The sequence below is a fragment of the Micropterus dolomieu genome, linkage group LG18 (genome assembly GCF_021292245.1).
Source record: "Micropterus dolomieu isolate WLL.071019.BEF.003 ecotype Adirondacks linkage group LG18, ASM2129224v1, whole genome shotgun sequence".
NCBI classification, from domain to species: domain Eukaryota; kingdom Metazoa; phylum Chordata; class Actinopteri; order Centrarchiformes; family Centrarchidae; genus Micropterus; species Micropterus dolomieu.
Window position 1 is genome coordinate 17,456,175 of NC_060167.1, and position 14,486 is coordinate 17,470,660.

Below are 14,486 nucleotides of genomic sequence, written 5' to 3' on the forward strand. Positions count from 1 at the left end.
CATAAACAGTATTGCTAAATGGGTACATCTCTTACTACTTTCTCCAGGACAATCTTTCATAAACAATGACAGTAACTTCAGTTAAGTTAAATGCCCCCACATCACACCTTTGGGTGAGGATTTTTGCTATGTCAATGCACAGCTATGAAAGCTGTGTGAAAACAGTGATACATTCAAGTCAAACAGGAACTTATAAATAAATAGTTTTTCCAGAACCCTAATGAATCCATGCCTCAATGAATACAGATGGCTGTGAAGGCCAAAGTGGATCTTTTCTGTATTAAAAGCAAGATGTACCAAATGCACTGTTTATCATTTTTGTTAATACACACTGTACAAATTACCATCTTTTTCAGTACTATTATTTATCATTACATTTCTGCTGATGCATTAAAATACTCCATACTCCTTTATATTTAGATTTTTATATTTTCTACTTACCTACTTTCTATCATAATTTCCATTCCTTCATATATTGACATGCAAAGTCAGCAAGTGTAAAAATTTCTGATTCTGATATAGATATTATATACTACAGTAATTATTTTAAGGCTGAAAGGAAGTGAAAGTGAAAATCTCTGATTCAAATCCTGTGTCTAAAAGTTCTGTCATTGTGAAACTATTACGCCACGATCAGACTTAAATTAGTCACACAAAGAGCTGATTTTCATGGGAGCACGTCAGTTTGAAAGTGGACAAGCTGTTGCCCTAAAGAGGTAGTGCTATGTAGCTATACCTACTAGTTTGATTATTACAAATATGACCTACATGACTTCTAGCTATGAGAATAGGTGTCTGCCAAGTTTTAAATGGGACCTACCAGTGGAATTGGTCCAGTGAATCATTGAAATGCCAGAGATTATATTTTTATGCTGGTGTGTTTGTTACTTTGACTAGTATTTATACCATTAGAAACCAAAGGTTAATATGAATGAATATTATGTTAAAAATATTTAAAGCAAATACTTCTTATCTGTATACTTGATTAATATCCACAGTATTCAGTACAAAACATAATAGTGTGATAAAATGTATATCTTACACCTTATCACACACAGGCAGTCTTATTAGAAATACAGTAAATACCAATGATCCAAAACAGATAAAATCAAAGAGGCAGAGTTTCAAAGTGAACAGTTTTTAGAAAACAAGCATCTTGTTTCCAAACCAGGCCAGCATAGGGGTAACTTGGGGGCACTGAAATCCAACCTGCTGTCCACACCAGTTATTCAGAAAGGCAGGCAGGCCCCTTACTGGATAAAGCCAGTGTTTCAAGTCAGGTTTGGACGGAAACAACTCGATGCAGACAAGCTACAGGTTTACTCGGCCTCCCTCTTTCTCATACTACACTTTCACAGCACTTGCGTTGCTGTGTTGTTTACCCAATCCCTGGTGAGCTGTTATAGTTCATAAGACTTTCCAAAAGGTAGAATTTTGTCACCATAAATAATATCCCCTAAGACACTGAAATAAAAAGTACATAATCCACCCTGATCTTGCTGGCAATCATCTAATGGGCATATTCAATACGACCAAGAAATAAGAAGTAAATATGCCTATTGGAAGTTTTGTCTTCCCTACTAGTACTCTTCTTCTCTGCAATTCTCTTTCCATCAATCTATTTCACCCTCTCCCACTTCTTTGTTTGAGAGCTGTGTGCCAGTTCAGCCAGCCCTCTGCTCACACTGCAGCACAGACACACTAGGACTGACAAACCTCCAACAGAGGGATGCGATTTCATTTATTTGATGTCAAGATCTGTTTATATTAACAGTGCAAGGTTTGTTAATATGTGCCCAATCTTATTGCATAAGATTTGCACTCACTCATGTCATCACTGTCATGTGTGAGCATAAGTAAGAAGCCTTAGATTCCTCTCAACCCATTTTCCTGAACCATTTACTTCGGCCAACGGGAGGACGCTGGAGTAGAAAAGACAGACTGGGTCTGTGCGAGGGACGTACATACAGAAAAATTAACACGAAATGACACCATCTAAGGCATATGTTATTTTAACACTTCACCTGATGTCCCAAAGACTGGAACGCAGAGCACACACACACACACACACACCACTAATTTATGCACATAACGCTGAACAAAACCAAAGTGAGTGAGCCTAAGGTGCATCATGTTAGTCTAAAATAAAAAGCACATTTTGGGTGCAAGTCAGTGATTAGGCAATGCTGGAGCTTTACTAATGCAGCAGTAGGGCTGAACGATTAATTGCATTTGTGATATTATCGCAAAATGATAAAACAAGATTTTCATTTTTTAATACAGAAGGTAAAGAGCTTAAAAATTAAATCTCATATTAAATCGCAATATTGGTTAAAAAAAATTGCAATTACATTATTTTCCAACATCGTTCAGCCCTATGCAGCAGTCAAGGATCAGCACTGAAAAATCCCACAATGTGCTCAGGCTTGAGACGGAAGCTTTCTAATCAATCTCAAGTATTTGCAGCAAATACAGACATGACCCCAATAACTCAGCCATCACAACCAGCACGATGTCTCATAAGTCACAGACACATGTCAACCACAACGTTCAGAGCTACATCATTATTCACACGTCCAATATTGTTGCTGTAATTCAGATGGGCTGTCCATACAGCGTTGCACTGTATCATGATTAAGGCGGTTTGGCCAATCGCATCTAGACTCACAAATCACCACTGACACGCACACGTTACTTAAACAGAAGCCCTGAAAAAAAATGAACATGGCACCATAAATCATGATGATGATCAACTGAATCTGTGTAAGATCAGGGATCATCAGAGAAACATCTAGGGGTGGGGGTGGGGGGGGGGGGGGGGAACAGCCCCACTGTACGTCAACACTGACCTGTATGATCTAAAAGTAGCTTGCATGTGTGAAAAATGTGTGCTGTGTTATTTAGGACCATCTGTCTCTGATGTTTGTGGTCAGTTTTGAGAAGGAGGCTACATACATACAGACAGCAGCTCCCTCTACCTTACTTATATGTGAAAGATGTGCTTGCTTTATAGCAGTCAGCCGTCCTCATCCAAAATCTGAATACAATGAACCTTTAAGAAATAAAACCTTCAGAGCAAAAAGAGCAGAGGCACTATTTAACATAACTATTTTTAGACTGTTGTCTAGTGGCAAAATTGATCACTAAAGACAAAATACATGACAGCAGTTCTAATACATTGAATGATGTTGCAATGTTGGGTAAACAGAAAACATTTTCTGTTGGGAAATTTTTCATTGGGCGTGAGGTCTGGCGAGGGGTAGCAGAGCAAAACTGACCTCTTTTTTTTTTTAAAGCAACATCATGTAAGACTTTTTTTTGTGCGATCTGACGCTCCTACCATTTCAGAGTGTAATTCATCGCTATCGTAAATAAGAATACTGTACGTGCATTTGTTAAGGTTACATTAAGATCAAAAACTACCAAGTAGCCAATTTTGCTAACACAGCTAAACATCAAGCAAGTTCAACAAGACATAGCCATATTAGCGAGCCTTTTGTTTGGTCACTCCTTTTTTCTTCATCAACATCCTATTCGCCCACTGCTGTTATGTCCATAGAGGCAGCTGAGCCCGGTTATGTTGCCCGCTCGTCCAGCTCCGGCTCGACACAGCCCCACTATCCCACAGCAGCATTATGTTGCTTGAAACTTGGTTTGCAAGCCAGCCAACAGAGTTAGACAGCAACCGACGTCTGAGCACTTACAGAAACGTAACTGATGTCCAAATGTGTTATCTAGTAAGTGTGCTTACAACTCGAGATTTATAGCTAGTCTGTCTGTGCCCTATTAAACAGGTTGTTACTTTATTAGTGATAGTTTCTTCCCACAAATCTTCTGCAGGAAGCCTCCATATGATGCTTGATGTAGTTTTTTTTTTACCTGACTGGAATATCTGGAATATACCCACACAGCCATGAAGTCTTCAATGAGCTTGGGTCTTCTGCCGATGTGGTTACACTTTTGAGAGTTTGCCGAAGTGATGAGCTCTATCAACGTTTCTGGTTCTGGCTAATGTGCTGACTTAGATATGACAACGTGTGTGTGTGTGTGTGTGTGTGTGTGTCCGTCCTCTGTGAACCACAGACAGAGAGCAGAGGAGAGACCTTGAGTGCTGTGAAAAAGATACTTATAATGCTATGGAAAATGCCAATGTTTACAAATCGCAGCCACAATTTGGCAGATTCCGCGATTTTCCACGTGTAATAGCCGATTCCATTTTTATTATCAAATTCCACGTCATAGGGCCCTAATAGGGCTGGACGATATGGCTAAAAATGTTATCACTATAAAAAGTTTCATATCTTTCGATATCGATAATTATCACAATAAGTATCAAATAGTTTTTACTTTCATATTTAAAGGCTGATTTTTGCTCCTGAGTGAAAGTTGAAGAAACCTGATGGTTAATTGTGGTTTAAACTTTTCTTTATGGTCAACACTTGATGCCAAACAATCACAAATCTGAGATAGAACATTCAAAATATTTATGATAAAATCTTTGTCAACAAATATCTTTAAAATTAAGTAAAACCTTTTTCAGTCCTTTTTCCTCAACAGAATAAACATCTTAATAAGAAAAATTAAGTTCTAATTCGTGTATGATTCAAGTGAATAAAATCAAACATTTATTGAATATTTATTGAACATTTGTTATATTGTTATTGAAAAAAATTATATTGAGATAATTGTTTTATTGTCCAGCCCTAGGCCCTAATTACAGCAATAGCTGACAAATTATATGACCTACTCAGGGTTCTCATTTTCTAATCAGTCAGGTGACAAACTTTTATCCGCTAATGCATTTTTCCAAACTGTGGGGTCATGTCTGACTGAACTAAAAACATTCAGGTGAAATTTCAAAGCAAATAGGTATTTTAATAACACTTAAGGCTGTACTTTAAGGTCTTTGTTAGCCAATAAACACATTATCCAGCACCCTGCAGGAAAAATTTGGTTTTCTTTCCTCCATTACAGTGATTTATTAAGTTCCAAGGACATACAATAGGCTACCTACCACAGAGCAAGGGCATGGTATATACAGTAATCAGGACTGGCCACTAATGATTCATGGATCCAACATCACTACACATTCTGAACATCTTAAGACAACCTTGAGGGAGATTACGATTAAATAAGCATCCGTTAGGCAGAGTATCTGTGGCATTTGTTGTTTCATAGTTTTGAAACGACAGTTACTTGAAATACTCAGTGTACAGACGAAGGCCTTCAGTCTCCTCTGGTGAAACATCCATCTCATGGGAATGACCAACTGACAAGCCAGAGAGTCAGTCTTTCTCAGTAATCACATAATGGTGATCCACCACAACTGGAACTATGCTACAGCTGTCTGTCTTATCTAAGACACTAAGAGCAAGACTGTTAATGACAACACTGTCACAGCTGCAGCATTCAAACTGATAAATATACAGTAAATGTGAATGTTACTAGAGATTTAAGGTCTCCATAGATTTCCTTTGTTATAATTGTGCTGTTTATTTAAAAGGTTTATATATTTTTATATATACTTTTAATATTTACATTTCTATTTATGTTCATGTGTACTGTAAGCACCAATTTATACCAAGGCAAATTCCTCGCATGTGAAAATGTACCTGGCAATAAAATCGATTCTGAGGTTATAACAAACAAAAATTTAAGTAATAAGCTTAAAACTATGATGTATCTGAAGCTTAAGAGATTAATAACTGTTAGCTATCTGCCATGTTTTCATCATTCATTCACTACCTGGCTAGCTGCTAATTACCTGCCAAACAAACAAGGCAATGTAACCAGTAGGGGTGGGGTAAAAAAAACTGATTCTTAGATGCATTGTGTATTATTAAAGTATTACGTCTCAATGGAGAAAAATCAATTATCGGAAATTTACTCCCACTGCAGATTCGGATTAAAATATGTTATAGTTTTTATCTCCGCATAATATGCCACAACACTGCATTTACTGTATGTCGTAGAGAATACCAAAGTAACGCACTCCCTACAATTAAATAAACTCCCCTATATTCTTTCAGGTGTGGCACACCAACACTGCTGAAATATGTGCGCCACTACAACGTGCATATGAAAGTGTGCGGAGCAGAGGAAAACGTAAGCTTAAGTTGTTAGTCTGGCAGTAAATGTACAGAGGTTAAAGAATGTCAGTTAATAAATGCTACAGCTTCCCAAAAAAAGTCTTGCCTGTTTCCCCAACTGCTGGTGAAGGTGGTTAGCAATCAAACGTCTCCCAGGGCTTCAGATTCCGGTCTGGAGCTGAAAAGGAAAGACTAACATTAAGTTTTGTTTTTGCTGCTATGTAACGTTAGCTAAATTTATAAGTAATGTTAATTAGCTGCATCTCATTACTACTTACTTGTCGAGTATTAGGAACATCAGGTACAAGCTTAAACAAATTGGTGCACAACTCTGTCCTGTACACATAATGTACATCTTGATAGTAAAGATTATTTCAATTTTCAGATGAGTCTGAAAAACTGGTTACTTAGAAAAAGAAAGGACAATGGTGACCATGGAGGAGTTTAGCTAAGTAAAGCAAATTAGCAATACAAACTAATCACCTTTTAAGCTAATGACGTTTTTTTGGATGTTAATGTCCAAATGAAATGCTTGGTAATTATATAGAAGGGGGTGAATAAATATGGTGGTTCTTACAGGTTGCCTAATTTTTTATATCAATTTCTATAGATGAATGTGCTTTTGGGGTGTTGTTTATTTATTATATGCTCTAACTTTTTGCACAAAGATTATGTGAAATATCAGATTTTTTTATTGGAAACTTTTTTACTCAATGAAACCACTCGCGGCAATCACGGCTCCTACAGTTAGAAAACTGCAGTCTTTCAAATCAGGATTTTGATTTGAAAATGTTTAGACCATCTCAGCCCATATCTAATAACAAAATCTGTAATTTCAAAAGCAAAGAAATGCTGAACATTTTGGGAACTAAGGAGAAGAACAACAAACCTGCTGAATAAATGTGTGATAAATTAAGTGAGTTCCTGTGTTTGTGCGTGAATGTGTGTGTTTTTGTGCAAGTGATGCCCCTTGGGAGCTGCAGAATGATTACTGAGCTCAGTTTAGGAAACACCCCCACTGGAGCATCCAGCAGACCAAGCTGTAAAAACTGCAGAGAGTCAGGACCTACATTAGTGAGAGGGCTGAGTGAAATGTCAAAAGCGCAACTGATACAGATCCAACACAGCTGTCTATCCTGGCTGCATAATGACTTGCACCTCACTACGTGTGACGTAAATAACTAACGATTGACAGAAAATGAATCAGCATCAAAAATGTCAAAATTTCAGAACATAATTGTGATGTGGATCAATGAATAAGACACTGATTCGTTGTGTGGCTGGTGTAGACAAGGCGTTTGTCAAGCTCTGTCCAAAGCGCCTTCAAAATAACTCTGAAGCTACCTTTTAAAAAAAATTGTCTTGTGTATTTAGCATATATAAATACAAGTAAGACATTGTAGGTGAAAAAAATGTTGCCAATATTGTTAGTAGCAACACAACAGAGCTACCTTCTAACCAAAGACAACTGGGCCAGAAAAGCACAATAAGGTATAAAATGCAGACAAAATAATCAATATATCACACAGAATGCTGGATGAGAAAGCTGTTTGTGTCATGTATTAGGTTACATAATATGAATATGCTGCCCTCTTCATTAATGCTATAAACTGCAGCTGCACTTTGTTGCAACTAGTTTGCATACTGAAGATGGCCATTTCCCAGAAGCATACAAACCTCACGGGAATTAACAGTCTTCGAAAATGTGTCTACGGTTCACCTTAGAAAAACGCAGATCCATCATCAACAGAAGTTGTGTCTCCTTTGTTTCTAGCTTAAGTATGAGACATGACACTTAACCAAAGCACTTGTGCAAATTCCAGATGAATCTGCCTTTCCTGTTGCCATAGGATGTCACTAGAACGTCTTTGAAGACATGTTTAAAGTATAGTTAATAGTGTTGTTTGTTGGGCCCTGTCAGTGCCTTTCCTTAAAATACAACAATAACAAGTACAGAACAATGAAAAACCTTGTTACTGCTCTTGCATCCACACAAACACATGTCTCATCAGTTATATGTTAGTATTAACAACAACAATGAACTTTGTTAAGAGTTTGGCTACTCAAGGACACATTCATTCCAGACAATTCAGAAAAAGCAGTGCTTTCTGCAATATTGATGTACCAGCCGAGTGAAAGGACACACCAGCCCATGAATCTGCCTTTGCCTGCTTGTTACAGAGCATTCAACAGCTTACTGCACCAAACTGAACCCCTGCAGCCTGCCTCTCCTGTGCTTTCTTCTTGGACCAGAGCCCATGTGCAGGCAAGCACACATACTGTATACAAGAGAGCTCTCTCTCACACACACACACACACACACACACACACGTGTGCAAACACGCACAGGCATGCAGAGAGACTGGCCCACAACAATCAGCCTCAGCATGAACACCTACACACATTTAAATGACACAGTAACACATTCGGCCAGGCACAGATGACTGTCACAACCTCTCAGCAACACACATCACAACACTGGGAGAACAGATAAAGCCTGGCTTCAGGGTGTTGCTGGCTGTGGCAACTGCAACAGATGGAGCTGCAGCAGCAGTGAGGCGGGCAAGGTGAAAAGAAACTGGACCTCCCGTCTGAATGCGCCTGTGTGTGCATGTGGATTTTGTCTTTCACTTCTGGTTATTTTCAGGTAGTTCTTTATAAATCCTACAGCATGGCCAAGTATCTGGCATGTATTCAAAAGGACAGAGCATGCATAAAACATGAAAGACAGAGGAGAGTAATGGAGCAGAGACAGAAGGGGGGGGGGGAGCGCAAAATACATGCCAGTATAATAACGTATGCAAAGATGGCTTTCAATGCAGCAGTGGCACTATCAACCGTACTCACAGCTCTGAGACAGTCAGATCTGGACAGGTAGATATGCTACCTCACTAGCATAGTGTGTGACAATGTTAAATGCAGCTGCATACAGAGTGTATGGCATTTTCTTCCCTTGTAGGAACAGACAAGCACAATCATCCCACTGACAGAGCAAAGTGAGAAGAGGCAGGAAGAGAGAGGGGTGAGAGAGGAAGAGAGAGAGCACGAGAGTGAGCGGGAGAGAGAGAAAGAGAGAGATGCAAAAGACATGGAACCTCAGACCTAGCAATGATGCTCTTTAAAAACACCCACCTCAGTCTGCTGCTGAATCCTGACGCAGTGAGAAGAACCAGGGAGTAAATGCAGAATACTGTAGCTGTGATGGAGGAGCCGCGGCCAAAATCCAAGAGATTGAGCAGGAAAACGGAGAGGGAGGAGGGATGATACAAGACTGGTGAATGTGAGATCCTGTGAGACCAAGATTATGTGTCTGAGTGAGAGAAGCATGTATGTCTGACATGAGAAAGGCAGAAAAAAATAAATAAAGTGACACCAGACAGACAGAACAGGGATGGGGAACAGAGGGGGGAGAAAGAGACGGAGAGAAGGGACAGAATAAATGTGTGAGCTTGGAGAGTCACTGAGCAGAGCAGTTGCATTAAAGAAAATGCCCCTCCCTCGTTCCTCTATACACACACACACACACACACACACACCCCCACCTGCCTTTGCACTGTCAGCATTTGAGTAAGCATGCATTCAGTGAATCAGAGTGAGCTGTAAACGGTGAAAGAGAAGAAGGGTGGGACGGAGGGAAAGCAAGCGAGAAGCATGTGTGTTCATTTTAAATCCAATGACAAGGCACTCCTTCATGGAGATTTCGTGGATTCCATTGAAACAGGTTCAAAGTTTATTGGCTGCATAGCAAGTCAACACGGTATTTTATGTCAAAGCTATATGCAAGCACATAAGAACATCCATACACCCTGTGCCCTATTATGCAAACTGGTAAAATGAACTACGCAATATAATTCTCTCTCTCTCTCTCTCACACACACACGAGAAAAAGTGTTTGTCAACCACAAGAAATCTGGCAGCACCTGGTTCAAGCTCCGATAAGTTGCCTCCTATATGCTGTGAGCATGCCTTAAAATCCCTATCAGGTCCAGGTCTAATTGTTGGCAGTGCACCCCCATGTCCAAGCAGAGGGTGGTTAAGTGAGAGGATTACTCCCTAAAAGAATCAATAACTTGTTATAATAAATACTACTGTATATCAAATATCAAAAAAAAAAGTGTATGCATAAACAGCCTATTTTACTGTCCTCAATATAGTTGAGCAGTAGTTTAAAAAAGGGAATATTCAAGATTCAAAATACCATATCATATTGGCTGTTAACCAATTGTTGTCTTCAGCAATCTAACAAAGTGCTACAGTTCATGTGAAACTGACCCCCACCTTGCAGATAGTATTTGCAAGTAATGCTAGCACAAATCAATGACTTGCGAATTTTTGCTAGGCTCTGTACCAAACAAGCATTTTCTCTTACGTCTGCAGAATATGATTTGCAGGCCCGAGCATCTCTTTACCACAACAATGCTACATTTATAATGGTATGCTGTAACACATTTTACCTCCAAAACATAAGCACCTCCTCCACTTGGTAATTTGGCAGTTTTGATAATATCTTATTGAAATTGTTTTTTCGGTACAGATTACTCGGGCATCAGGTAACTGAACAGGTGGCCGAGCAGGTAGTTGGGCTCAGAGATGACGCCATCGAGTGGAACACAGCCCACATCCCATCATGTGTTTCTGACTATTCTGGGCCAAGGAAATATTTAGCAGTATTTTTATCAGTGTATAGATGTGTTAGTGTTTAGAAAGAACTGAAAGGTGTATCACAGGTATTCTCTCACACACGCACACGAGAAAAAGTGTTTGTCACATTGAAATGTTTCACATCAAACAAATTGAAATATTAGACAAAGATTTTTAGCTGTTTTTAAATGAAGGTATAAAGCGAAAAAAATCCAAACCTACATGGCCCTGTGTGAAAAAGTGAGTGCCCCCTAAACCTAATAACTGGTTAGGCCACTCTTAGCAGCCTTAACTAGGACCGGGTTTCGAGTTCAATGCTTTTTAGGCACCGACCGAATTGCCTCAATACCATCAAGTATCAAAAAATGTCTTGTCTTTCGGTGCCAAATTTCGATACCTAAAAAGGTTCATGTTAACATCAATGAGCCAATAAGCATGCAGCATGCTTGATGTGCCCAAATGTAAGAGTGATTGTAATTGGCTGCGGTGATGTAAACACTAGTTCACGCCGGTTATGCACAGAGACGTGGCTCGTGGATGTAAAAGACGTGGAGAAAATCAAAAGTGTGGCTACATTGTACCAGGCTTGATGTAACAGCACGCAATGCAATATTTGCGACATAAGATAATTGCTGCCAAGAGCGGTGACATGACAAACACAGTGAAGCCCTCGACTGTGCACAGAATAAATTAAAGAGCAGAAAGTTGCTCCGTCTTTGACTGCAACAGTCATCGTCTCAGCGCTCTACTGCCACCGAGTTTGCTTCAACATGCCCTCCATACGAGCAGTGTTGGGCAGTAGCGTTGCTACAAGTAAAGCCGTTACTAGTTTAACTACATTTCTCAGTAGCTTGGTGCTGTTTTCTGAATCAAATCAAAGTGCTTTTATTGACCGAGTAGCGTCCACACATGCTACATTTTTTCCAAGCATTTCTGAAGGATCAGTAAGTGATCCACCGCAACACACGGACCTGTATGTGCAGCTGGCGGAAGCGCTTCCGTGTGACGGTGACATCACGTACCGATCCTTGGGCTGATGTCTGCGACTTTGCTGCAGTGGAATAAAGACACGCGCAATTGAGTTAACTTTCTACTGTGATAGCTGTTGCCTGGACACCTCTTCCTCTAGTGAGGAGGAAACTTTGATAAGTAGTGGCATAACCTTGATCCCATGAGATGAGAGATTTCTCTCTCTCAGGCCTATTGCCATGAAAAATAAAGGGAACACTATACTAACCCATCCTAGATCTGAATGAAAGAAATAATCTCATTAAATACTCCTTTCTTTACATAGTTGAATGTGCTGACAACAAAATCACACAAAAATTATCAATGGAAATCAAATCTATCAACCCATGGAGGCCTGGATTTGGAGTCACACTCAAAATCAAAGTGGAAAACCACACTACAGGCCGATCCAACTACTCCAACAAGTCAAAATGAGGCTCAGTAGTGTGTGTGGCCTCCACGTGCCTGTATGACCTCCCTACAACGCCTAGGCATGCTCCTGATGAGGTGGCGGATGGTCTCCTGAGGGATCTCCTCCCAGACCTGGACTAAAGCATCCGCCAACTCCTGGACAGTCTGTGGTGCAACGTGGCGTTGGTGGATGGAGCGAGACATGATGTCCCAGATGTGCTCAATTGGATTCAGTTCTGGGGAACGGGCGGGTCAGTCCATAGCATCAATGCCTTCCTCTTGCAGGAACTGCTGACACACTCCAGCCACATGAGGTCTAGCATTGTCTTGCATTGTCTTGCATTAGGAGGAACCCAGGGCCAACTGCACCAGCATATGGTCTCACAAGGGGTCTGAGGATCTCATCTCGGTACCTAATGGCAGTCAGGCTACCTCTGGCGAGAACATGGAGGGCTGTGCGGCCCCCTAAAGAAATGCCATCCCACACCATTACTGACCCACAGCCAAACCGGTCATGCTGGAGGATGTTGCAGGCAGCAGAACGTTCTCCACTGCGTCTCCAGACTCTGTCACATCTGTCACATGTGCTCAGTGTGAACCTGCTTTCATCTGTGAAGAGCACAGGGCACCAGTGGCGAATTTGCCAATCTTGGTGTTCTCTGGCAAATGCCAAACGTCCTGCACGGTGTTGGGCTGTAAGCACAACTCCGACCTATGGAGGTCGGGCCCTCATACCACCCTCATGGAGTCCGTTTCTGACCGTTTGAGCAGACACATGCACATTTGTGGCCTGCTGGAGGTCATTTTGCAGGGCTCTGGCAGTGCTCCTCCTTGCACAAAGGCGGAGGTAGCGGTCCTGCTGCTGGGTTGTTGCCCTCCTACGGCCTCCTCCACGTCTCCTGATGTACTGGCCTGTCTCCTGGTAGCGCCTCCATGCTCTGGACACTACGCTGACAGACACAGCAAACCTTCTCGCCACAGCTCGCATTGATGTGCCATCCTGGATGAGCTGCACTACCTGAACCACTAGTGTGGGTTGTAGACTCCGTCTCATGCTACCACTAGAGTGAAAGCACCGCCAGCATTCAAAGGTGTCCAAAACATCAGCCAGGAAGCATAGGAACTGAGAAGTGGTCTGTGGTCACCACCTGCAGAACCACTTCTTTATTGTGGGTGTCTTGCTAATTGGCTAACAGCATGTGAAATTGATTGTCAATCAGTGTTGCTTGCTAAGTGGACAGTTTGATTTCACAGGAGTGTGAATGACATGGAGTTGCATTGTGTTGTTTAAGCTTTCCCTTTATTTTTTTGGGCAGTGTTGTTACATATATAATAATAATATGATAGCATGTCTTTCAGCTGGCCTCGTTCCCCCTCCGTGATGCTGGATAGTTAGCCACCAGATTCTGAAAGGCTGAAATCCCTTTGAGAAGAATTTCCCCCCGGACTCTTTGTAATCAATCCCCATAGTGCAGATGATTGTCCCAGCCACCGCGCTTCAGGTGGAGTTACTTCGTTGTGTTTGCGGACCGTCATCTTTGTCTATTTTTCCGTTTCTTTCCTAAAGTTAGCTACAGTTAACGTACTGAGGCTGAGCATAGCTGGTAGAGTAGACGGTGCACCCAAACAAACATTGGCTAGCTCGACATCCTCCGCTTCATTTCTTGCTTTTTTGAAAAAGCTACACATTAGCGGGATATTTTTTTTATTGCAGCTGCTTCTTTCTCTTCCTCCGCTGGGCTTTTGTTTGCTACTGCTTCCATTTTCAATAAACACTGACGTTACACTTGCAGATACAAGCTATCCATGGATCAGTTACAAATTAATTCCACTGTTTTAATCTCAATGCCAGTTTTCCCAGGAGTATGGAAATCAGCAGTCTTTGGAACAATCCCTGCTGTTTTCCTGGCTATCATATGGCTCTCTGTCCTCCTTCTGATAAGGTGAGTAGATTTGTGTTATTAATGCATTGTACATTAAATACCAGAGTCTTATTAGCAGTCAGTTTGGCAACTAGTATTATTAAAGTATTATTTCCTTGTTTTTTAATTCATTCTAACCAGGAAAAAGAGATCCTCCAAGCAATCATCCGAGCCTGGAGATAGACCAGACGACAGGGAGCAGGATGACCTTCATTATGCCAGTTTCCACTTCTCCAATAATCAGACAGATCCTGTCTACTCCAACATCATACCAGCTGTCCCCCGAAGACAAAAGGAGGAAGAGGAGGAGGAAGAACTTGTTGAGTACGCTGCTGTCCAATTTAACAGTGCCAGTACTGCCCCAAGGTGAGCAGCTCCTCTCACAGGAACATTATCCTCACTAAAACCTCAACAT

The 14,486-nt window shown here is 40.9% G+C and overlaps 1 protein-coding gene across 2 annotated transcripts in view; it reads right to left on the minus strand.

The window, feature by feature from the left end:
- Positions 1-9,380, minus strand: part of kcnab2a (potassium voltage-gated channel subfamily A regulatory beta subunit 2a) — a 75,224-nt gene extending 65,844 nt beyond the window's left edge. Inside the window, exons 1-2 of one of the 2 annotated variants that reach the window (XM_046075554.1) lie at positions 9,222-9,380; positions 6,196-6,267 (exon numbers count right to left, since the gene is read on the minus strand). The gene's annotated coding sequence lies outside the window, so the exon portion shown is untranslated. The remainder of the gene's footprint in view (positions 1-6,195; positions 6,268-9,221) is intronic. The other variant, XM_046075556.1, reaches the window with a different exon arrangement.
- Positions 9,381-14,486: the final 5,106 nt, after the last annotated feature.